Source organism: Macaca fascicularis, chromosome 2 (assembly GCF_037993035.2).
Source record: "Macaca fascicularis isolate 582-1 chromosome 2, T2T-MFA8v1.1".
Classification (NCBI taxonomy): Eukaryota; Metazoa; Chordata; class Mammalia; order Primates; family Cercopithecidae; genus Macaca; species Macaca fascicularis.
Genome location: NC_088376.1, coordinates 193,754,247 through 193,781,712, shown reverse-complemented (window position 1 = coordinate 193,781,712; position 27,466 = coordinate 193,754,247). Strand labels below are relative to the sequence as shown.

The 27,466-nt window shown below is 34.6% G+C and overlaps 1 protein-coding gene and 2 long non-coding RNA genes across 8 annotated transcripts in view; 1 reads left to right on the top strand and 2 right to left on the bottom strand.

Moving 5' to 3' along the window:
- The window catches only part of CADM2 (cell adhesion molecule 2), a 1,082,757-nt gene that overhangs the window by 146,194 nt on the left and 909,097 nt on the right, over nucleotides 1-27,466 (top strand). The gene's annotated exons all lie outside the window — the stretch shown is intronic.
- Nucleotides 608-22,134, bottom strand: LOC141409744 (uncharacterized). The gene is made up of 2 exons (XR_012431767.1): nucleotides 15,995-22,134; nucleotides 608-15,261 (listed from the first exon to the last, which is right to left on the bottom strand). It is a non-coding gene; the product is annotated as an uncharacterized lncRNA (long non-coding RNA).
- Nucleotides 22,222-26,893, bottom strand: LOC135969430 (uncharacterized). Of its 2 annotated transcripts, none has more exons than XR_010584692.2 (2): nucleotides 25,429-26,893; nucleotides 22,222-23,612 (listed from the first exon to the last, which is right to left on the bottom strand). It is a non-coding gene; the product is annotated as an uncharacterized lncRNA (long non-coding RNA). The 2 variants fall into 2 exon arrangements; XR_010584693.2 differs by having other exon boundaries at nucleotides 25,449-26,893.

Here is a 27,466-nt window from a genome sequence, read left to right as displayed (position 1 = left end):
TGTGGCCTATTATGTGATAGGCACCATGGTATGCTCTGGGGAAATACTGATTAATAAGACACAGCTCCCTCTATCAATGATCTCATATAAGATATATCCATCTAAACAGGAACTTATAATTTTTTATTAGTAACCTAGTATTTGGATATTAATTAAAACAAGTACGGGGATCAGCCTTGGCTGATCAGGGAAAATATGATGGCAGTGAATTCTAGGCAGCTTATGAACCCATAAGAGTTAACAAGACAGAATAGGGAGGGGTAAAGGGAGGCAAAAATGTTCAGAAGAGAGAAGCATCTGTATACAGCATTCAACAAGTAAGTTGCCAAAGCTGGAGAAAGTCACTGGCCCATCATAACAACTAGTTGTCTAAATAGTGAGTTTGGGTAATTCTACGAAGAAAGAGAATTATGAGATCTAGAAGAAAACTGACAGTAGGTGAATCATTTGGAAGTATCCATATAGGATACAATTAGTAGGAGGGAGGAAAAGAAAAATTGGGACAGGGAGACAGAAGCAGCCAAAGAGGTAAGATAACAACTGATTGTCACAAGGAAGATACAGTGTCACCACACCATCTATCACTGTCCCATTTTACAAAGGTAGGGCATCGACTAAAAATTTTCATTGGCATTGGCACAAAAGATAATATAATATTGATACTCAAATAAATTTATGGCATATAAGAATGTGTGTGAGGGAGGGCTTAGAAAAGTTGAAAAAGTTTTGCAAAAAAGGGGAACAGAATATATTTGAATATTTCATAAGTCTTGGTAATAAAAAGAAGAATGAGTAAAGTACACAGTTGGCCAGAAGTACACAAGTGGCACATAAAGGGATGTTCTTTATCACCAATCATTAAGAAAATACAATTCAAAGCCACAATGATATGCCACTTCGCAACATTAGGATGGCTATTGTAAAACAAAATGAAACAAAATAACAAGTGTTGATGAGGATGAGAAAAATTAGGTCCCTTAGACAGAACTGATAGGATTACAAAACAGTGCAGCCTCTGTGGAAAACAGTGTGAATATTTCTTTCTTCTTTTTTCTTTCTTTCTTCTTCTTCTTTTTTTTTTTGATGGAATTTCGCTCTTTTTGCCCAGGCTGGAGTGCAATGGCGTGATCTCAGCTCACTGCAACCTCTGCCTCTCGGGTTCAAGCCATTCTCCTGCCTCAGCTTCCCTAGTAGTTGGGAAAACAGGCCTGTGCCACCATGCCTAGCTAATTTTTTGTATGTTTAGTATAGACAGGGTTTTGTGATATTGGCCAGGCTGGTCTCGAACCCCTGACTTCAGATGATCCACCCATCTTGGTCTCCCAAAGTGCCCGGATTACAGGCATGAGCCACCATGGCAGCCAGTATGACTATTTCTTTAAAAGTTAAATACACAGTTACCACATGACCCAGCATTTCCATCTCTGGGTATATATGCAGAATAATTTATAGCAGGCACTCAAACAGATATTTGTACAGTCATGTTTCTAGCAGCATTATTCACAATAGCCAATTGTTAGAAACAACCCAAATGTCTACAAATGGTTGCATAGATAAAACGTGGTATATGCATATAATGTAATGTTAGCCTTAAAAGGCATGAATTTCTGGTACACTCTACGGTGTGGAGAAATCTTGAAGATATTGTACTAAGTGAAATAAGCCATACAAAGACAAAAATGCATGATTCCACTTATATGAGGTACCTAGAACACTCAAATTCACCAAGAGAGAATGTTGAATAGTACATACCAGAGGCTGGGGGAGGAGATAGAGTTTCAGTTTTAGATGACAAAGGAGTTCTGGAGATGGCTGGTAGTGATGGTTGAACAACAATGTGAATGTACTTAATGCCACTGAAACATACACCTAAAAATGGTTAAAACATTAAACTTTATATTATGGATATTTAACCGCAATAAAAAAATAAAAAATAAGATGGCAGATTAAGAAATAGAAGGGATGTAAACTTTACAATTTTACAGGAATTATTTGAATTAGAAAAAAATATGTTTTTAAGTTGAGGAGTATTAAAATAAAACAAGGAAAAAGTGATTGGGATGTATCCTCAGAAGAAATCATGCTGGGATCAAGAATACAATTCTTTAAAGCTTGTCTTTTATTAGGCTAATTAAGACATAACCAGGTCGTTAACTAAAACCCCAAATAAGAAGTATGAGAACTATTTAGCTTATTACACCAGATGCAGCATATTTTAATCTGGACAGTTGCTATTTTGTGTGGTTTTTAACAGGTTTATTTGTTACTTATTATTTTTCCATTTGATGAAATAATGTGCTAGGTTTTTGGACAATGACTCAAGGAGGATGTGGGAGGAGGGGGATGTGGCTACAATGTAGTTACTTAAAAAATTTCTCATGGTTGTATGCAAACAACTCATTCATAAGCATCAACTGTCATAGCTATCCTCAGAATACAGAACTCCAGACATAGATTATTTTTCTTGCTAACGAAAATAATCTATTATGGTTTATAATAAAAATTATGGGTGTCCATAAAATTTATTCTCCAAACAAAAGAAATGGCAAGTGAAAATGGATGATAAAGATAGTATTAATATGCATATACATATACATAGAGAAAGGGAGGCAGTAGGGAGAAAGAGAGGAGAGAAGAAGAGAGAAAGACGTCATCAGGCATAAAGTGAGACTAATTTTGAAAGATAGAAGGGTAGGGGGAAAAACAGTAAAGACTCAAGAGTTCTGTTTTTAAATTCTCAGCCATGAACTCATTTAAATGGCTTAGTGAGGCATAATGGGATGGTATAGAAAGAATAATTCCAACTTGGGAATGCTACTATGGAAACAAAAGCATCGTTTAAAATTTCTCTTCTTGTTATGAGGGAAAAGTAAAGAGAAAAGGATGGTATCCCATTAGGCTCCAAATCTTTTTAATTTCTAAAAAAGAAGAAAGATTCTTAATTATTTATAATGATAAGCATATTATCCTTAGATATGTGAAATTTATAGTACAGTAGAGTAGTGACTTTATGTACAATACTTAATATATTGGTTCACGATGTATAATCAATTAACATAGCACATTTATGTTTACATACAGCCTTGGTTCAAATTTTACAATTGTTTATAAAATACTAGTTTTCATAGCTGTGAAATTTTTGATGCTGAGTCTTTGGCTTGAACTGTATCAAAACACTTGTCAAAGGAAAAGAAATCTACTTTAAGACAATCCCCCATTTACCTAAACATTGTAGTAAAAGTGAACGGCTGTCTACAATTACTGTCTGATTTAGGAGACAGTTGGAAAAATACAAGTATTCATTGATGAGGATATTTAATGTTGTGCAACAATTTCATCCCAAGCAGGGTGTCCCTTATGCTGCTGAGAGAAAAGAGAGTTAGGAAGGATAACTTTGCAAAGAAAAGAAAAATAACAATTGAATGGGACTAATGGTCCAATTAATCCCATTGAGTAGGAGGTCTGTTCATATGGAAAAGATTCCAGAGAGAGAAAGCAAAAAGAGTAAGAGACAAACAGTGGGGTGCAGATTTTATTTCTATCATTTCCACTCTTCCTTTCCACTTTCCCCACTTCATATCTCCAGCTTTGATTTGAGGAAAGTCAAAAGAGAGACACAACACCTTCATTTCTTAACCTGGTATCTACCAGGCCCTTTATGATTGTCCTTCCTTTCTTTATAGCATGTATAATACTGAAAATATGAAGAGAAGGGGAAAACAAAAGAAAGGATCCTCAGGATAAAAAATAATTGATTAAAAATCGTATGTTATAGTGCAAGGGTACAAATCCACAAAAGGTTTTTCATAGATCAATGAGTCATGCTTTACTAAAGTAGGTGGCACTGTTGGACTGTCAAAATAAAGATATATTTAAGGAAATTCAAAGACTCTTCTATTTGTTAAGCTTGCGAATACAAGCATATGACTTTTCAGAAAAATTACATTCATCTGCTCTGAGATATGAGTGTGAATTATTTATCTAATTATTTTGGTGAAGAAAGAGTTGCAACAGGACATAACAGGAGGGCAAAAAAGGAAGGCCGAGGAAGAAGGAAGGATCTCAACGTTTCTTATTTTCAAATGGTTTTCCAAACAATCTATCAGCCAATGTTCGTCTGTTTTAAGCTCACAAAGAAAGCAAATGAGATCATTTGACTTCCATTGATAAATATCTAAAATAGTTTTTGGAAGCTTTTGTTTATCATTCAGGGCAACAGTATGTCTTTCCCATCTACCTTTTTATGTAACCAACTTTTTAAAAATACATGAATAATGTAACATAGGTAACTTCTTTATGACATCAGATCACTCCGGCTAGTTTATAAAATCAGTTCTGATTCTTAGAACAGCTCTATTCTTAAAAGTATCTGCTTTCCTTCTTAACATTTCAAATCACATAAGAATGAAAAAACATTTTATATGCATTTATGAGGTCTTTCTTATATTATCTGTCATGAGAGAGAATATAATCCAAATCAGATAATATTCAAATTTGTATGACATGGTCCAGAAGTTTACTTTAAATTGTTTTAAAACTAACTTTTTAAAATTTCAAAATGCTGGCTTTACTTTATCAAGAGGTTATATGGTTCAAATTTAAACCTGCATACCCCAGGTTTTGTAATCTTTATAATACATGAGTCTGCCTATTATCTATATTTATATGAGAGCTTTTAAGCATTTTGATGAAAATATGTATTAGTGTTATTTAGAGATCGTTATGTTAAGTGAGGTAAACGAGGCACAGAAAGACAAACATCAGATGTTCTCACTTATTAGTGGGATCTAAAAATCAAATCAATTGGACTCACAGACTTAGAGTGTAGAAAGATGAGGCTGGAAAGGATGGTATAGGGTTGTGCAGGAGGTGGAGATGTTTGATGGGTACCAAAAGAATGAATAAGACCTACTATTCGATAGCACAATAGAATGACTATAGTCAGTAATAACTTAATTGTATATATTTTAAAATAACTTAAAGACATTGGATTATTTGTAACTCAAAGGATAAATACTTGAGGTGATAGATTAAATTAATTAAAAGAAATGCTGTCAGCATTCAATTTTATCTTAACATTTCTAAAACATAGCAATAATAGTAGTCATATAATCGTTGCTCATTTTGTTGTAGTATTCTGTACTTCAAATGGTGGCTGAAATGAACTGAAATGAGATACGAGGGTAAACAAATTCCATTAGAGCACCTATCTAAAAAATAAGGGCTGGCTTGAGATTTCTAAATACAAAGTTTTCTATTAATTTCTAAGTCATTAACAATGTTTACCAATTTATAAAGCGTTCCTTTCCTATCCTTCCACACAGTTACAAAGTTATAGATCGAGGTGCGAAAAGAGTTGCTGTTGGAAACTCTTGCAGCATAGAATGATAACATACCTCTTATTTCACAATATATTAAAATATCATAGATCCATGTATCACTCCCATGAGCATTCCACTGGAAACCAATGGCCAGTTTTATACATGCTGTCTGGTATGTGTCATGTAGAAAACAAAGTTGGTATATTTGTGCATAAAATCACAGGATACTGTCTCTTATTTGAAAATTCTGGAGAAACTGATTTTTTTTTGGCATTTAACTCAACTATAAAGTGAAGTTAACATACACGTATAAGTAAACTTTATGATCAAAATCATAAAGTGTTAAAGATTCCCCAGCCTTTCAGAATTCTTTATGTCCTCTGTACTGTAGCTGAATTACCAAAAAGTAGGAGGAAAAGTAACTGCTGTATGATTTCACCCTGTGTGAAGTTGACCTATAATTCTTACATCCTTGCAAACATTTTAGTATGTGAATTATTACAAAAATTCTCCAGTACTATACATAAAATACTTTATTTCTGAAAATTTTGCTTCCAAAATTATATTAGCTCTACTCTTGAGGATTCAGAGTGAATTATTCTACAAAATAACAGTAATATTAGACTTCCTTATAAAGTCTGTATATGTCAAATATTAACAACATTAACATTAGACTTTCATGAAGACATATGTTCCCTTTTACAGATTTGCAGATAAGATATTCTTCAACAATTATAAAGGAAAAAAATAAATGTATGTAATATGATTAAACCACTCAGAAAAAAATACAGAATTTTATATATCTGTACAATATGTACATTTATCATATTTTTATATGTATTTGTATTTATGCATTGCATATATACAATGTAATAACACATAAATTATAACAAATTTACAAATTATATAAACTTCTGGATTTAGTTGCTCATAAAACATTTACCTATAGATAAAACTTTTACAAAATTTTTGTTGCAGTCAGTTTTAATATTTTCTTCTTCAGCTCATTGTATTCCTTGGTTTTCCACTGTATTGATGTCTACTTTATCTGCTAGATTCAGCTATGAGTTTGTTCATTTCTTTACTAAGTGAATACTTTGTTACAGACAGCATGCCAATCAATCTCTCTTTTTACTGAATACAGAGCTAAAGTTGCCAAGACGTTTGGCTCTGCTGCCCAGTAATTTATAACAGATAAAGAAAATTCAGGTTGAAAACAGCCTTGTGACTAACTGATCCCAGGCAATTTAATGGAATGTAAGTCAATATTACCACCCTATTGGAATTGTTAGAATTAAATGAAGTATATAAAATGCCTGAGATCTAGTAGGTACCAATATATTTTTAGTGAGTGTGTAGAGAGAGGTTAGTGTACGGAATAAAGATCCACCAAAATAACACTAACTTTCTTAGAATTGAAATAATAAGATCATTCTCTCAAAAACATCGATTTAAACAAAAATCAAAGGTAAAATAAAATAATGTAATTTAATCCAAATATCGAATATTCAGTTGATATACTGAAATGTTTTACATTATATACTTCTCAATGTAATTAAAGCGATTTTATTTTAATGTTTATTGCTTATTATTTTTATTCATTCATTTTACGGTGCTGTAGGCAACCCTACTTACCAGGGGTTTAATATGAGGCCTGTCTTGTTCCAGTACATACCACTGTGGAAAAGACTTTAGGGAGGGAGAGGAAGAAGTATACTTTGAATTTTGTAATTTACGATAGTATAGAGTTAAATAGTAACTTTCATCATAAGGCTCTTTCAAGTGTCTTCAGGTTTCAATAGCTGCAAGTAAGCAGTGTGATGGCAAGAGAAGAAAATAAACTTTAATCTCCCACAGAGTAATTTCCCCTCCACCATAGATTCTTTCTAAGCTAAATAATTAAGCCTAATATTGATAGATAATACTTAGTGGTGTGTTTGTGCGACCTTGTTATTTTTACCTCATAAAGCATCAGTATAGGATCCATAATTAGTCTCTGTGGTGGAATCAGCAAAGACATTGGAACTGAGCGCTCAGAAAAATTCTCTCCTTACAGTTCCTCTACAATTAGAGTTGCAAGGCTTAGCTCAGTGGGGATAGGTGTGTGTTAGGGGCTGGATGGGGGACTGGGGAGAAGGGAAGTGAATAATGGATAGGCATAGAGAAAACCCCTACGACCTGAATTGATAGGATAGAAGTGTGAATTGTGTTGAAAGCACATGTGGAGACAGACAAGGAAGATAGGCATCCTCAGAGTAGGTATGGGTAAATGAGGACGGGTTTTGGTTTAGTTAAGCAACAAGTAGTTGGTTCTCTGGTCACCCTGCCCTGGCCTACCCAGGGCATTAGAAAAAGTAGGTTTTGGTTGCATACTGTCTTCAGAGATAAAGTCTGAATCTGCAAGTTACCTGAACAGTAATTAACACGCCCAGACGTGGCTCTGGAAGTCTGTAGTTCTGAAAATAACCTGTCTACTGTATGATATATTGGCTCTTTCATTGTTGAATTCAGACATAACTCTATAGTGCTTGTTGTCATTAACTGGCTTAAATAGTTCAGTGAGCATCAGATCTGGTGTGAGACAGGTTGGTGTTTAAATATCTACTCTCACACCTATTAACTGTGTGACCTTGGGCAAATTTTTTAACCTTTCTAAGACTTAGTTTCCTGATATGTGAAATCAGGATAATAATTTCTGTGCCAGTTAATATATTGCCAGGCACTTAAAAGCAATCAGCACTTTTTATATGACCTTTTTTTTTTTCTTATAACCATTTATTATGTTAAAGGGAAAGGATTAAGGGAAATTTAGATCTTAGTTCATGTATAGAAATGTTCATATAAAGAGTATTCATATAATGGGGCCTAATGCAAACCACACTGAAACATTTTACACAAAGCCCTTTTACTATTCTCATTCTGCAAACTCTTAATGAAGGCTCAAATGTTATTTCATTTATATCTACCTGGAATGCTTAAAATTTCAAATGAAAGAACGGCCAATGATGATTTAATAGCCAATTTACTTCTTATAAATTTCTACTCTTTTTTTAACTACTTGAATGCTCTTTTTAATGATGTCCTAATTCTTGCCACCCTAACGGGTCTGATCTACCTTAACTTATTCCTGGAAATGACAGTCAATCCGAGAAGGAAAATGCTATAAGTTAATAAGCAGAATTTTAAAATGACCCTTAAGAGCAGCAGATGAATTGCTAATTAGAATTATCACTGTTGCCTCAATAATACTGTTCTAAGAACTGAATTATGTCAGGACATTAAAAGTAGAAAGTTCATTAATGTTTTTAATGCGTATCTATTATTTATAAAGCAAGTATGAGATGAGAGTATAGATGTGAGTATATTATCTGCTTCTCACTGTCTGTCCTCTGAGTTTCTTATTCTTCCCTTCTGGAAGGAGGACTAGTCTTGGTTCAAGACCCAATATGAGCCCTTAACATTTGTATGACCTTGAACAGGTGATTGAACCTTTCTGAAATTCATTATTTTATTGGTAAAAATCTAGGATAACAACAAGCCCAGAATTTTATTATGTCAAGGTGAAAGGTTATTAATATACAGCTTGAATGTTTAATGGTAGATTTTCTGTCCATGACAATGATCCTGTGCTTCCTAAAATCAATCATATTAGACAACGCTAATGATGCTTTTCTTTTCATATTAGACAACGCTAGTGACACATCAGTTAAAGAGGTGTGAGCTCATGGTGATGACAAGTGTGTGCTGAATTGGATCACAGTCTTTATCTCATCTAGTACCTCTTCTATGCATCTTTGAACAGAGTAGCTGTGGTATGGGTGGAAGCATAGAGGATCCTAATAACTGAATAACATCACTAACACATTCATGATTTTATCTTCATCAGCAATAGGACTCACGGAATTGAAAAACCACTGACTTTGTAAAAGCACATGTGCATGGGCCAGGAGCAGTGGCTCACGCCTGTAACCCCAGCACTTTGGGAGGCCGAGGTGGGCGGATTATTTGAGGTCAGGAGTTCTAGACCAACCTGGTCAACATGGTGAAACCCAGTCTCTACTAAAAATACAAAAATTAACTGGGCATGGTGGCACATGCCTGTAATTCCAGCTACTGGGGAGGCTGAGGCAGGAGGATCTCTTAAACCGGGAGGCAGAAGTTTCAGTGAGCCAAAATCCCTCTATTGTACTCCAGCCTGGGCAAGGAAGCGAGACTCCATCTCAAAACAAACAAGCAAACAAACCAAAAACAAACAAAAGCACATTTACTTGCTCTTGCGTGGAGAGATTCTTTCTGATTTCTGTGTAGCACTTGTTTAAAAAATAAGACAATTAAAATAATAAGCTTCTAGTTCCTGAGTTATCAAAGGTAAGTTAGCTTTAATATATTCACTAATAAAAAATTGATATTGTTATATGAGTCAAAGTTAGTGAAATAATTGAACACATTTGATGGTATCAAACTTCTAGAAAGTAATCATCATCACAAAAATGTTCTTACCTTGGGACGTTTTTCTGGTGTATGGTGCAATATGAATACTTTTAGTAGCAAATAGCTAAAGACAAGAAAATTTTAGGCTGTGGGCAGTGGCTCACCCATGTAATTCCAGCAATGTGGGAATCTGAGGTGGGCAGATCACTTGAGGTCAGGATTTCTAGACCAACCTGACCAACATGCTGAAACCCCATCTCTACTAAAAATATAGAAAATAGCCAGGTATAGTGGCACATTCCTGTAATCCTAGGTACTCAGAAGGCTGAGGCAGGAAGATCACTTGAACCCGGGAGGTGGAGGTTGCAGTGAGCAAATATTGTGCCACTGCACTCCAGCCTAGGCTACAGAGCAAGACTCAGTCTCAAAAAAAAAAAAAAAAGAAAAGAGAAAATTTTATGATTTTTTTTCCTCTAAATATGATGGTCAAAAGTAATTCTCAGTCTTTTGAAAATAGTAAAGGATGCTGTAAAATATATATAAATAAAAATAACCCTAAAGAATATCATCTATCTCTCAAAGAAAGTTAAAATAATACAAGCTTGAATATGGCTGACTTAATTAAAGCTAATTAACATTGTTATTGTGTAACTAATGGCTTGAAAATAGCAATGTCATGAGCCATCAATTATGGATTAGTGTAAAAAAGAGTAGGTGCTGTAGATAAGAATGTCACTATAAGCCTCTGGGTGTTTTGATTTTTTAAATATATTTATCTGAAGTATATTTATCAGATTATAACACAGCATTACAGTTGTTGTAAAATGATAAACATAATATCACTAATGAATTGTTTATCACTAAAAAACAGTTTACAGGGTGTTATAGGGATTAGAGTGTTTTATGAAGTAATATTTTTTTCTGGACTTAAGTAGTTTACTTGCCATGTGTTTTATAAGGAAGTCTAGAATAAAATTGGAGCTTTTAAATATTTATAACGGATATCTATTTCACTGGTTACTTTCCTCCTTTCTGTGGAGTCAATGGGCATTTTATTTTTTATATTTGGGGAGGAGTTCTATTTATATTTTCTGAAATGATAGTTGATTCGGACCTATTATAACGAAGCTTTCATGAGGCCCTTCACAATTCGATAAACTGTTTTCTTCTCAACTTTGCTTCCCGCGCCTCCTGCAATAAATTTGTTTTTTAAATCTTTGCTCCTCTAAATCGCCAGTTTCTTCTGTGACTTCTCTTCGAACTCTTCCCTGTACTATCCTACCCCTTTATTTTAAACTTTTAATATTTTGCCTTGCATAGAGGGTTTTTCTTTTTTTCTCTATAAATCGTAAATTCTTCAAGGACTGTGATATTAACTTATTCAGCTGTCAATTCTCTCAGCATTTTAGATGTAGTTATATGAGATATATATGAAAAATGTCCATAAGAGTACATAAAATATTAATTAAAATTGATATATTAAAATATCATGTTATTCTGGAATTTGGAATACATTAAGAATGAGTATCTTGAACCTAACCATGTGTATTAGTCTGTTTTCACGCTGCTGGTAAAGATGTACCCGAGACTGGGTAATTTTTAAGGGAAAGAGGGTTAATGGACTCCAGTTGCACAGAGCTGGGAAGGCCTCACAATCATGACAGAAAGCAAAAGGCATGACTAACGTGGCAGCAGGCAAAGAGAGAGCTTGTGCAGGGGAACTCCCCTTTATAAAGCCATCAGGTCTTGTGAGTCTTACTCACTATCACGAGAACAACATGGGAAAGACCCATCCTTATTATTCAGTTACCTCCCAGTGGGTCCCTCCCACAACATGTGGGAATTGTGGGAGCTACAATTCAAGATGAGATTTGGGTGAGGACACAGCCAAACCATATCACCATGAGTTTATGAAAGCGTTGATTTTAATGTTGTCCGTTTATTTATGTTTATTTATTTATTTGAGACAAAGTTTCGCTCTTGTTGACCAGGCTGGAGTGCAATGGCATGATCTCTGCTCACTGCAACCTCTGCCTCCTGGGTTCAAGGGATTCTCCTGCCTCAGCCTCCTGAGTAGCTGGGATTACAGGCATGCACCACTGCACCCAGCTAATTTTGTATTTTTAGTAGAGACAGGGTTTCTCCATGTTGGTCAGGCTGGTCTCGAACTCCCAAACCTCAGGTGATCCACCCACCTTGGTCTCCCAAAGTACTGTGAAACAGGCTTGAGCCACCATGCCCGACCTGTCCATTTATTTTTACAAATGAAAAGAATTTCCTTATGCTCTAGTGTGTATATACATGTGTATATATGTGTGTGTGTGTGTGTGTGTGTGTGTGTGTGTATATAGTTCTAGTTAGGAATGTTCTATTGGCCAAGCATGGTGGCTCACGCCTGTAATCCCAGCCTTTGGGACGCAGAGGTGGGCTGATCACTTGAGCCCAGAAGTTCAAGACTAGCTTGGGCAACATGGTGAAACCCTGTCTCTACAAAAAAATCCAGGCGTTGGGGCGCGCATGTGGACCTATAGTCCCAGCTACCCAGGAGCCTGAGGTAGCATTATTTCTGAAGCCTCTGTTCTTTTCCACTGTTCTGTATATCTGTTTTGGTACCAGTACCATGCTGTTTTCGTTACTGTAGGCGTGTAGTATAGTTTGAAGTCAGGTAGTGTGATGCCTCCAGCTTTGTTCTTTTTGCTTAGGATTGTCTTGGCTATACGGGCTCCTTTTTGGTTCCATATGAAATTTAAAGTAGTTTTTTTTTTTTTCTAATTCTGTGAAGAAAGTTGATGTTAGCTGGATGGGGATAGCATGGAATCTATAAATTACTTTGGACACTGTGGGCATTTTCACAATATGGATTCTTCCTATCCATGAGCATGGAATGCTTCTCCATTTGTTTGTGTCCTCTCTTATATTCTTGAGCAGTGGTTTGTAGTTCTCTTTGAAGAAGTACTTCACATCCCTTGTAAGTTGTATTCCTAGATATTTTATTCTCTTTGCAGCAATTGTGAATGAGAGTTCACTCATGATTTGGCTCTCTGTTTGTCTATTATTGGTGTATATGAATGCTTGTGAATTTTGCACATTGATTTTGTATCCTGAGACTTTCTGAAAAGAAACTAGCATCAGAGTGAACAGGCAACCTACAGAATGGGAAAAAAAGTTTTGCAATCTTTACATCTGACAAAGAACTAGTATCCAGAATCTACAAGGAACTTAAACAAATTTACAAGAATAAAACAAACAATCCCATCAAAATATGGGCAAAGGATATGAATAGACACTTCTCAAAAGAAGACCTTTATGCAATCAACAAACAAATGAAAAAAAGCTCATTATCACTGGTCATTAGAGAAATGAAAATCAAAACCACAATGAGATATCATCTCATGCCAGTTAGAATGGCAATCATTAAAAGGCAGGAAACAACAGATGCTGGAGAGGATGTGGAGAAATAAATGGTTTTACACTGTTGGTGGGAGTGTAAACTAGTTCAACCATTGTGGAAGACAGTGTGGTGATTCCTCAAGGATCTAGAGCCAGAAATACCATTTGACTCAGCAGCCCCACTACTGGGCACATACCCAAAGGATTATAAATCATTCTACTGTAAAGAAACATGCACATGTATATTTATTGCAGAACTATTCACAGTAGCAAAGACTTGGAACCAACCCAAATGCCCATTAATGATAGAATGGATAAAGAAAAGTGGCACATACACACCATGGAATACTATGCAACCATTAAAAAAAAAAGAATGAGTTCATGATTTTTGCAGGGACGTGGATGAAGCTGGAAACCATCATTCTCAGCAAACTAACTCTGAAACAGAAGACCAAACACCGCATGTTCTCACTTATAAGTGGGAGTTGAACAATGAGAACATATGGACACATGGAGGGGAAAATCACACACTGGGGCCTCTTGGGAGTGGGGGACTAGGGGAGAGATAGCCTTAGGAGAAATACCTCATGTAGATGACAGGTAGATGGGTGCAGCAAGCCACCGTGGCATGTGTACACCTGTGTAACAAACCTGCATGTTCTTTCCCCAGACCTTAAAGTATAATTTAAAAAAAAATGAAAAGAAAAAAAGATACATTGCTCTGCATCTCCAGAAATCTCAGCTGGTAACATTCACTTGACAAATCTTCATTGTAATAAACAGGGAATTCTAGTGAAACACACTGTGAAGTACATTCCAAAAGTGATATTTCCATGAAGGAGCTTAAACCCCTTGGAAAAGTCATCACCTAGAATCCAGAGATACTTTGAAATGCAAATAGTCCACTTGAGACAAGGGGCACCTGTTGTTCTGCCTTGATTATGTCTTCAGGCCTCAATTTCGAGTAAATGAGACAGCAGAAGGAAGGTGTTCTTTTGATGAGCTCTGCTCTCAGGGTAATAAAGGCAGAGGGAGAATTGCTAGGTGGCATCCATTCCTAATTCTTTCCTGGCCATCAGTAATTACAAACCACTCACTGTCATTTTTAGATGTGAGCAAAGTATAACTTTGGTTATATGCTGCCAGTTTTTCATTAGTAGTTAGCAGTGAAACTGAAAAGTTAAAAGAATATTTACGTGCTGTCTGTGGGAAAAAACAGGAAAGGAAAAGCCTAAGAAGAAATTATCACATATTCCTGTATGTCTCCAGGGAAACAAAGCATCAGAGAAGGGTAGGTAAGTGACAGTCACTAAGAGGCAGGAGGAGAGTGATCTGCAAAGGATAAAGAGATGAGAGAATATGGCGAGGCTTGGATCTGACAACAGGTACTCACGCTCAGCACACAAAGAATGTGATCATGAAATACTAACTCAAATATGTCCATAGATGACCTAAGTTATGCAAAGGACAAGAGAGACATCAATAAATAATTTAGATATATTTTGTATACTATTCAATATCATTCACCAGTAATAATACCTATCTTCATTCATCAGTAATATTACCTATCTTTGGACAATTCTCACACTTCACTAACAACAGTAGTCATTTACCTGTCTTCTTAAGTCTCCTACTCAATTATATTTTTATTATTTCTACATTCTAACAATTTTAAACTATAATTAAAGTTATTTGGCATGAACAAATTTAGTTTTCTTTTTCCCTCTCTCAAATATATTGATATTTTCATTTATCTCCAATTGATCTTCGCTATCTTATCCCATTCACAGGAGATGAGGCGCCCCTTCTCTCCATCCCCAATCAAGTCCAATCTTTTCACTTTTACATTTGAGCTCATCCTTTTTTTTTTTTTGTCAACAGCTACATTACTCTGTCAATATCTCCTCTATTTCATTTATATTTGACCTCTAACTCTTTCAGTCATCTCTCATCCTGTTTATAAGGAATTTTCTACTGTCTTTCATTCCTAAGCTCCTCCTCAAATAAGAAGCCTTTTATTAACCATGCACAGCCTAATTATACTTACCATCACTAATCTCTCAGTTTTGATTGATTCACCAACACATTGCAGTTTGTTTTCGTTTTCGTCCTCAAGACTCTAATGAAACATCAAAAGTGAAGCTCATCAGTGACTCAATATTGCCAAATCCAGTGAGAATATTCACTCAACTTACTGGACCTCTTTGTTGTATACTATACACCAGGCACAACTGTCTATAACTCATTACTCTCTGGTATTCTGTTACACTATTTATGTAATTTTCATTTGTGGGCTCTTACTCTCCCTACACTTAAATATTAGGATTGCCCACCGTTCCCTCTCAAATCCATTACTCTTTTTTTCTCTCTTTGCTTTCATGTCTGTTTTTGAGTTTTATGTATGAACCATGATTGGCTTTGGTGATTCCCAGATCTACATGTTTAATTCATGCATCTTTATTGACTTTCATATTCATATGTGAAACATATATATAGAGAGATACATGTTTATTTATTTATTTTTAGCTAAACATACCCACTTGGAGTTTTTGCAGCCACCTCAAACAAACTTTCACCTCTTTTCCTCAATCCTTGCCTGATTCCTTTTCCCTGATAGTATCACCTAGACCCTCAAGGAAATACTTTAAAGTCACATAAAAACATTCTCTTTTTCCATTATTTGGCTCTTATTCATTGTCTCTTCAAAATTTAGCTCTTTTGGGAAAGTATTCCTCTCAGAAAAGCTTCCATTAAACCTCAGATCGAGCTAAGTGTTCACCTCTGTCCTCCTCATGGATATCTAACACTGCATTTGACACAATAATACGACATATTTAAATGTGTTTACCTACCTAATGAGGGCGTTTTCCACGAAAAAGATACACGATATGTCATGTTATCTTAGTTCCATCAAACTTAACTAAGATTCCCATGCTTTTTTCCTACTTTTTTTCCCATGCTTTTTTTCCTCTCATGCTTTTTTCTTTTCCTCCTAGAAAAATATAAATAAAAAGTTTCTAGTTAAATGACATTGGATTTTTGAGCCTGATTTCTCTGTCAACAACTTCATAGTAACATCACAATTAAGTCAAGAAGTAATACTCTTATGATTGAAAGGGCAAAGCAATAAAGTTTCTGGTCATTCCTTACTAATTACTGTTTTTTTTGTCTCTGGAGATTTCCTCATTTCAAATGGTAGTCATAAGATTTATGTGTAAACACTTACAATTTTATTGTAACTTTTTTTGGCGTAGGCTGTGTTCAATATCACTTACTTTTGTGGATCTTGAAAGTTTGAATACAGTGACCTCTAAGAGGGGCTTTCCTCTGATTCTAACGGTCCCAAAATTGATGTGATTGTTTTCTGAAGACATGTGGTAAATTTTGATAAACCAAAGTCTTCAAAGTAATTAGTGAAAGGAATTTAAGTATTTAGACATTTATTTAAGTGGATGATTTTCTTTCCCTAGGAAGGACATAACTGAAACAAGAAAAAATAAATCTTTTAAAAGATTTCCAGCAGTTTATTGATATCAGAAGGCAAATTGTTTAATTAAACAATATATATGTATGCACATATGCATACATATATACATATTTAAATCTGTCCCTCTATGCTTTATCTTATCCCACAGATATTCAATATTCTTATAAGTTTACTCAAAGCTACATATGATTATTTGTTTGGACATTCTGTTAAGTATAATTGGTTTCAAAGCAAAAATTGCACAAGACAAATTTTAATAGAAAGACTTTATTCAAGGCTATTGCAATAGGAGACAGAAGCCATATCTATGTTTGAACTCGACTCTGTGGAAACAAATGTTGGGCTGGGATGAGCTATATAAGTACTGGGGGATATTGGTGGGGAGGTTGGTCAATGAGCTGTGTTGAGCACACTGAGTGATTTCCTGTTTGCAAATGCTTTTCTCTGTAATTAGGTCACCTGTGTTTGCTGATGGGGTCCTTCTAAGTTAGGGATCCACTTTCCCATAGGGTCTGGGAAGATAGGGGCACAATCTTCCTTGATAATTGCATTTGAAAGAATGGCTTCCAAGTCCTTAAGAAGGATGTTTATCTATTGTAAAATTGTCAGTAGGCTTTTAGAAAGATTTACATATACAGATATTCCTTGACTTGGAGTTAGTTCCAGTAAACCCAAAATAAATTGAAAATATTCTCAGTGGATGAGGTGCAGTAGCTCCTGACTATAATCCCAGCATTCTGGGAGGCCATTGCAGGAGGATTGTCTGAGGACAAAAGTTCAAGATCAGCGAGACAACATAGTGAGACTCCATCTCTACCAATTTTTTTTTTTTTTAATTAGCTGGGCATAGTGGTGTATGCCTGTAGTCCCAGCTACTTGTGAGGCTGAGGCAGGAGGATCCCTTGAGCCCAGGAATTGGAGGCTGTAATGAGCTATGATCACCACTGCACGCCAACTTGGCTAACAGTGCTAGACATTGTGTCTCAAAAAACAACCAACCAAACAAAAACGAATAAAGAAAATACTGCAAGTGGCAAATGTATTCGAGCATTCAAGTATACCTAAGCTAAGGAACCTTATAGCTTAGCCTACCTGAAATGTGCTCAGAATAATTATATTATTACATTAGCCTATAATTCAGCAACATCATCCAACATAAAGCTTACATTACAATAAAGTGTTGAATATCTCATGTAATTTATTAAACACTATACCGAAGTTGAGACACAGAATCATTACACAGGTACTTCAAGACAGTTTCTACTGAATACATATCATGCCATAATAAAATCGAAAATTGCTAAGTTGAATCAATGTAAGTTAGGGCCATTTGTATCACAAAGGGGCAGAGAATTTGCAATTACATGTCTTCTAAATAAAATGCTCTAAGGAGATCAGAGCCAAAAGTCAGAAAGAAGCCTGTCTAAAATTTAATCAGCAGAGGGAAACATTAAGGCCATCTTAGTCATGGAGCCTATTAAGAATGTCCAAATTCCCTAGACACATGTTAAGTAGAGGAATATGACTGTGGTTTTATTTTGTTATCAAAGCTGCTCAAGTGTAACCTAACTCAGGACATCATTTAGGAGGAGAACATGATAAACCAAAATATATTAATAAAGAAGTGGCAGCCTTAATATATGAGATGGCATATTTTTAGAAAAAATTCATGCAAGCGAACCATAGCAGATACGACAATGTAAAAATAAAACAAATTTTGGCAAAGAGAGGAGACATTCGTGAACTTAGATTTTTTTTTTTTTTTTTTTTTTTTTTTTTTTGAGACAGGGTCTTAGTCTGTTGCCCAGGCAGTGACACCATCACTGTCACTGCAGCCTTGACCCCTGGGCTCAGGTGATCCTTGCACCTCAGCCTCCTGGGTGGACGGGACTACAGGTGTGCACCACCACACCTGGTTCGTTTCTTCTAATTTTTGTAGAGACAGGATTTTGCCACGTGGCTCACACTGGTCTGGAAATCCTGAGCTCAGGGCATCCACCTGCCCTGGCCTCCTCCCAGAGTGCTGGGATTGCAGGTTTGAACCCACCATGCCTGGCCTACTCTTGGGAACTCTTCAGTTGCCGTACTTAGACAATTTATTTCGTGGTTTTGTGGCAGGTCTACTGTCTGCTAATATTTCGTAACTGTAGACAAGAGATTTAAAATGAGTGAAGTAACATTGCATTGGGTAGAGAAAATTTTAGCATTTAACAAACAAAAAGTTGAAATTCCCCAAAAAAGATACTGTAGCTGAAGTAAAATGATCAATCCAAGGCTAATATGCTCATTCTCAAACTTTTCTTTTTCTTGGTGAGCAAAAATATTTTTAAAAACTTTAAATTTTTAGATTAGAGCACTGTAATAAATTTATGAGAGGTTCAAAAGTAGATATTTGGAATAAATTCCACACATGGGTTCTGTTTATTTACATACATCCTACCTTTCGTTATTAATTTGGTATTTGATTTTGTTATAAGAAAAAAAAGAGTGTATGACAAGTAGTTATATGTAGAGATAAAATATTTATTTTATTTAAAGTGAGAAGAAAATCAGTGAATTATTATTATTTTTGAAATTCAGTTATTTCATAATGATTTTGAGGCATGGTTTTAGTCTGTCATCACATTGCTGTAAGACTGGGTAATTTATGAAGAAAAGAGGTTCAATTGACTCACAGTTCCACAGGCTTTACAGAAGCATGACTGGGGAGGTCTCAGAAAACTTACAATCATGGCTGGAGGAGAAGGGGAAGCAGGCACATCTTCACATGGTGGAGCAGGAGACAAAGAGACAGTGAAAGGGGAAGTGCTGCGTACTTTTAAACAACCAGATCTCCTGAGAACTCACTCACTATCATGAGAACAGCAAGGGGGAAGTTCATCCCCATGATCCAATTACCTCCCACCAGGCCCCTCCAACAACATTGAGGATTATAATTCAACATGAGGCTTGATTGGCAACGCAGAGTCAAACCATGCCAGGCATCATAAAAATAAAGAAAACACATTATTTCATGACTGAAAAATATACTCCCTATATATGTATACACATATATGTATGTATCCTAGATCAAAATGATGGTACATGCAATCTTAGTGTTTATTTAATTTAACTCTAATTATAGTGAATAAAAATAAATTTGGCATTTGAATTAATATTTTATACTGTCCCAAACTTAAAACTCTTTTTATCTATAAAATTAGAAGCCCATCCTCAGGTAATAATGTCATTATTTTTAAGATAATTATGTAATGTTCATTGTATCTTTTAAAAATCTGTATCTTCTTATTTTCTAGATATTTGCAGAGGAAAATAATTTATATCAGAGACTATGATAGCATATATACATTACTATGATCTATAAATAAACATAAATAAAAATATTGTACGTTACTCTTTTGAGCAGCCTTTAATACTATAAATTTTAAATGGATAGTAACTGCGTATGAATGAATAGCTGTACTCTTGATAAGAGCCTAAGAAGTCTGTATATGGGAAGAGTTTTCCCCTGAAACTATAATAGGTAGAATCAGTGTGAATGCTAATTCTGTTTTGAATTTAAAAATAATTCTTGTCCCATTACTATGTGTGAGGGGCTCTGTTCTAGGAGCAGGGAATACCATAGTGAAGTAAATAGGGACAAAACTCCCATACCTATGGGTGGAGTCTGAAAGAAAGGAAAATAAAGAAACAATAGTATAGTATATTTTAAGGTTGTTAATGTTGTGGGGAAAAAATCAGAAGTTAGATAGGGATTTCAGCAGTTCACGTTTAAAATTTTAAATATAAGAAACATTTTCTTTTGCAAAGTTTTGTGTGTGTATTTTTAAAAAATATTTTGCCTTTTAAGAATGTTTAGCTTTGTCTTTCATTTCATGGTATTAAATATGCTGACATTTTTATTCCAATAAGTTTTAACCATATCTGGCATTCAGTGATAAAATTAATAAAATTACTATGGCTGTTTTATGTGTCTCTCTTTAACTTTTCCTTACATGCCCAATATGATGAAATATTGTGGCATATTATAAAGTTTGCATCATTTCTAAAACAAAGTCAGCGAACACAAAAATGAGTAGATTGGTAATATTTTTACTTATTTAATTTACTGTATCTTTCCTGTTTGTTGTCATTTTTAGGTGGGAGAATCATATTGCTGTGAGTCATTCTGCTAATGTCTTTTTTCTAGGATAAAGTAAAGTACTTGGATCAAGAGTTTAAAAACTAATTTCATTATGCAAATAGGTGTATGGTATGTGCATGCATTGCCTGTTATTTGGATAGTAAGTATCTGTTGAGAATATTATGATTTCATTATGCAACATATAGGGAGAATCAGAGAGCATTATTTTTAAGGACAATTTTTAGTAGATCCATGATGAACTCAAATTATATGAATTGTTAACATTTTACTACTTAAAACAAACATATCGATATTGACAGCCAGCAAAATAAATCAATTTTAAAACGTGATTTAAAAAGAGAAAACCAGGCTTTATGCTTATGTATAGAAAACATACCTACCAACATATATTTATGTTTATTAAGCTTCCTTTGAATAACACTATGCTTCAATGGAATAAAAAACCTACTGGCTGATTTTTAGAAAATAGAAACTAAGTCAATTTTGTTACAACTATTGTCCTTATAATAATGTGAATTAGAAAACTACATGTTTTCAGTAAAACCTCTTGTAGGGATGATGGAGTTCTTGAAATGTGGGCCCAAATTTCAACATTTGAAGGAGGATATATGATTGGCTTTGCATGTTTCTGACAGGGACTCAGCCTGCAGAGAAGGGGGCTTCTCGGTCAGATCACTTTTTTAAAGGCTTGAATTCTCTATGAATCTAATAATTTATTTATACTTCTACCTGGAGAAAATCAAACAACGCTTCTTCCTTTTAAAATTTCTTATGGTTGATATTGCCACACCATGACTTCTATTTTTCTCTTCAAATCAGTCTTTGTAATTAGGTTTATGCTTACTTTTAATTTAGGACAGGTATCATCCTGACCTCTATATACCTTTAAGGATTGATTTAGGTGATATATGTCTCAAGAGACTCCCCTATCTCTGACATATATTTGATTTAGAGTTTCATTCAACACTAATGCATTGATCACAACTGCCCTTGATTTTTTAGACACTTCCCAATAAATGTGATCAAATACAATCTACATTTGCCCTAAACCATACAGTTTCTGATAGCTGCTTGTGACTATTTAAATTTATAATTAATTAAATAAAATTAAATGGAATTCAAAGTTTAGTCCCTCAGTCACACTAGCGCCATTTCAAGTCCTCAAGAATCGCATGTGGCTAGTGATTATGGTGGTACAGTAGAGAGAGAGAACACTGCCATTATTGCAGAAAGTTTATTGAATGGTGCTTATATATGTTTTTATTGAGGAATAATGCAACTGACTTTTAGATTAAAAATCCGTCTAAGGTCTCCACAACTCTATTAAACAGAAAAGCTGAAACTATCTTCCAGATCTTTTGGCACCAAGTAAGATGCTTTTTTTTTTTTTTTTTAAATTTAAGTTCTAGGGTACATGTGCACAACGTGCAGGTTTGTTACATATGTATACATGTGCCATGTTGGTGTGCTGCACCCATTAACTCATCATTTACATTAGGTATATCTCCTAATGCTATCCCTCTCCCCTACCCCCTCCCCACAATAGGACCTGGGGTGTGATGTTCCCTTGCCTGTGTCCAAGTGTTCTCATTGTTCAATTCCCACCTATGAGTGAGAACATGCGGTATTTGGTCTTCTGTTCTTTGCTGAGAATGATGGTTTCCAGCTGCATCCATGTCACTACAAAGGACATGAACTCATCCTTTTTTATGGCTGCATAGTATTCCATGGTGTATATGTGCCACATTTTCTTAATACAGTCTGTCTCTGATGGACATAACGAGGAACCTGGATAGCTCAGTTGGTAGAGCATCAGGCTTTTAATCTGAGGGTCCAAGTAAGATCCTTTTAAAGAGTTCAACTGCCCCCAGGAACATGGGCCAATTATAACACCCAATTTTCTATTTAATGGTGTTCCTTCCTTGACCCTGAAATATAGGAGAAAGTTGCTGCTGTATTCATTTACATGAAGAAGAAGATTATTAGGATCCCAGAAGTTATATTTAATTCTTGGTTTGAAAATGTATACATGTATCTAGATTCTTTGATATGACCTTGATATTTAATGAAGATCCTTAAAATATCTATGTAGTTTAACATTTCTAACAATCCTAGAAGTGAGAGATAGTGGAATATTTAAGACAGTATGAGTTTAATTTGTGTTGCAAAGGTCTTAGAATAGTCCGAAAAGCCTCGTGACAGGTCAGAAGGTGGATGGCATTGTCACGTTATCTCATTTACAGATCACAAATATACACTGTACCACTGAACTCATCTTCCAACTGTCTTGTGAATCAGATTTGGGGTTAGATCCCAAAAGATTTTACTACCTATGGTTAAATAAACATGTTAAGGCTAAATTATGAGGGTGCATTAGAAGCAAGTTTCTATCGCTGTAAGAAATAAAAGCAGAGTTTTTAGAGAGGCTTTTATAATGTATCTTTAAGCAATTTATTTACTGCGGGGCAGAAATTACATATAGTTCATCTTCTATGCAATTCCTTCCAAAAACAATTATGTATTTGTCACAACACACATATCAGATACTGAGAGTTAAAAATAGATATACCTACCAGCAGATGTGGTATTTTTCATTTTCAAGTAACTGTAGTCCAAATCATGTTTTCTTTCTTGGGGTGTGTGTTCATTTTCTCACTGGCATAGCAATGTATGTGTATCTTCAAGTGATATGTATTGCAGTCGTGGCACTGAGACCCGGTCCATAGCCAGTTCACCACATCAATGCTCGGGCCCAAGGAAGATTAAGTTAAAGTAGTTCAACAGCGCATCTGGGAAAAAGGGCCTTTCACCTTTATTTTTTTCTAAAATGGGTGGTCGCCTTCAGTAAAGCCAAAGTAAAAGAATAAACCATGAATCCTTGTTAAATAATAATCTTTAAACTTTTATAGGCGTTTTCATTTAATGCGGATTGTTTGCCTCTTGACTGCCTAATATTTGTATTTCTTGTTATGTACTTTAACACTGTATTTCCTTTGTTTAGGCAATTGAGTATTTAAGAAATGATGACCGCTATCACTTTAATTTTCTCGTACTTTCCTGTAATTGACTAAATTTATAAAAATATTCTGAAACTTTTGTGTCACATTAGGGTGGTAGTTTGATTCCAATTGAACCAATGTTAGAAATCACTTATTTAACCTTTTGCTGTTCACTTTATGTGGCTTCTTCACACAACTGTTAACTAGCACCCACATTCTTATCACCTGAGGAGCTTTTGGAAAAAATAAATGCTGGTGGTAGGATATTCTTCTAGGTCAATTAATAATTCCTTCCACCAGATATAACAAGGCATTTTTACTTTGCAACCCTTCTCCATTTTTCTTGAATTAGCTGTGATTCCACACTTTACATAATTTGGCTAGAACGTTGAAAACAATGTGCTTGTTAAAAAGCTAGTATGTATACATATAAACCCATGTTGGTATTATAACACACCGACTCTAACTAATAACTGGGAAGATACCCATAAGTAATTCTTTACTAGCAGGTTTATGGGGAAATATTTTGTTGATGCCTTCCTCTCCTTTAATGCCTTCAGTATGTGATAAACAGGAACCATGTATCGGAATGTAGCCAGGTGTGGATTGAATCAGAAAGAAAGGGGAGTCGATATCCCATCTTAAGTTTGCCATTAGGAAATATCTGTAAATTTAATTCACCCATTTTCATCTTTAAGATTATGCATATTAAATAGAGAGCAGACTCACTTATTTAACGACTTGTTCACTTGAGACTAGGTTTACAGTAATTTTATAAGTATAGACATCTGTGTTTAGTGCCAGGTTCCGCACTGTTTGTTGAATACAAATCAAATTTTAAGTTCTAGAAGAAAGTTTTGATGCATTTTTTTTCTAACCAAAACCCAATATATTTAAAATATAGTTTAAAGTGCTAAATGGCATTATTTTATCCATAGTTTTCTTTAGCAATACAATTGTTGAAAAAAAATCTGAATGTCACAAAGATGAATTGCCTAAGTCCAGGAAAATGTGCAAATATAGAACCAATGAAATCTTCAACCAATCTTCTTAGCAGAATGCCCAAAGTTTCTAATTAAGGTCAGTCCTTAAGTAACATGTAAATATATTCAATCTAATATTGATGAAGCAAGATACAGCATAGTGATTTATTATGCATTACTTCTACAAAGTTTTCAAGTTAAAGAGATTAAGTATCCCTGTATAAAATAATTGGTCATAGGGAGTAGGTGAATGAAAATAATTTATTTTAGTCTTAATAATACAGGGTGTTTTAAATTAATTATAGGCTCTTAAAAATCCATTGATTTTGTAAGTAGACTTTTATCTTATTTTCTTATTAACCTTAAGTTACTGATAGAAAGTTGAAATTGTTAACCATTTTTTGGTAACTTTTCAGCCAATTCATATAAACTCTTATATGTAGCATTGTTAATTGTAATAATTTGTCATAATTTTCATAAGCAGTTGCTGGACTTTATAGCTATATTAAAACAAATTTTATGCTGGGCATGGTGGCTCATGCCTGTAATCCCAACAGTTTGAGAGGCCGAGGTGGGTGGATCATCTGAAGTCAGGAGTTCGAGACCAGCCTGGCCAATATAGTGAAACCCCATCTCTACTAAAAACACAAAATTAGCTGGGCATGGCATGCACCTGTAATCTCAGCTACTCACGAGACTGAGGCAGGAGAATCATTTGAACTCAGGAGGTAGAGGCAGCAGAGAACCAAGATCACGCCATTGCACTCCAGCTTGGGCAACAAGAGTGAAACTCCATCTCAAAACAGAAAGATGCTATTAAAATAAAGACGAAGAGCAATAAATAATATAATGAAGACTTTAAGAGAAGTACAAATAGTTTTTATTCTCAGAAACTGTTGAATTTTAAAGAAACAAGATAAAGTGATTGACAGATAGATAGGACGTTGAGACCATGTAAGTTATCTCTATAGTTAAGACCTCTATGTCCAAAGACACATTTTTTAATTCAAAATATTTATTCTTTGCTTCAAAATTTACTAACCTATATTACATCAGATAAAAAGATCATAAACCTAATTCATTTACACAATAATTTCTAGTATGAGAATACCTTTTCAAGGGGGCATTGTAATATCCCTATGAGATAAGGGAGACAAATGTTTTCATGCATATTTCACAGAAAAGGAAACGGAATGGATACTATATACCAGACTCCATGTTCGTCATCTTACAAAGATTACCATTAATATTCTTCATTTTTAAGGTAATATAACTTACCTAGCCATACCACTTTGATTATGTTATAACGACCCTTTTGAAAAGTGATTATTCCTTTTAAAGGATTTAGTGAACATGTTCCCCTTCAAATTTATTATTTGGCAAATCATATGTTTCTCCTGAATTGATGTATTGTGACTGAAGGAAAAACTCACATACACTACCATACAATTAAATTCTGCTAAATAACTGGAGTATTTGTATTAATATTAACAATGTGGCTGTTAAAAACAAAACAAAACAAAACAAAAAAACAGGTCAGTAGAGACACACAGGATAATCAGGTGAATTGGAATACAGTGCAGACAGATCAATAGTTACTCCAGAACAAAGTTTGAAGAAGATATAACCTATGTCATATGTACAAGAAAATAATATGGAAAATATGTTTTGTTATGTCTTAGAGCTATTACTCATTGTGAGAATGTTTTCCTGAAATGAGAAGGAATAATGTATTCAATTTTAAAAAATCTTTATTTTACTAACTATTGATTGAGGACATAATTAAAGTTGCATTAGTCTTTTCAGTTATAAAAGGTTGATCTTCATTTTCTGATAAACTTACAAGGCTCTTGATTTGTTTCTTGTAGTTTAGCTTTGGACTGTCTTAGCACCTGATCACTGACTGTAAGAACAAAGAACCCCATGACTGCCTAAGGAAACCTTTAACTGGACTTATATTGTCCATAGTAATCCACAATGAAGTGATTTGATGAGAACCAGTTTCTTAGAACTTTGGAGTTTGATGTTTGATTTTATAAGTAGAGGCTTAATTAAGTGGCACCTGGCAGGCAAGAGTTGGTCTGGGCTTGATCTAACAGATTCCATTTACAAAATCACCTTCCAGAGGGTGCTTCCCTGGGTATATTCAGCTCTACAACTGATATTTCAAGTGTTTTTTCAGTATTCTGTTTTCTGCTCATTTGTAAGATAATGAGATAAGAATTAATCCATTACATAAATTTAGTTTTGAAATATAAACAGGGATATATATATATATATATATATAGTCATTAGAACCTCTCAGTAATTATGAAGATGCAATAATAAATTATGCCTTCACTAAGGAGGTATCATTTAGATATGTTTTGTCAATAAATGCAAAATGTTCCTCTATAACCATACATAAGGGGAAACTAAAGTAAGGGAAACTTTCGGGTTTTTCCCATGCAACCCACATGGTATAGTAGTGTGTGTGTGTGTATATATATATATGTGTATATATATATATATATACCACATGGGATAGTAGTACTATATAGGGATGTTTGCTACATAAATCATCTTTAACATAAATTGGTAAGTAGCTATGCCGTGAGCTATTCATACTTACACCACAATTTTTGTAATTTTAGTAGAATTGGTTATACTTGTTGAGTACCAATATATCCGTTATATTTTTGTTGTTGAAATTAAAAGAACCTTTAGTCAAA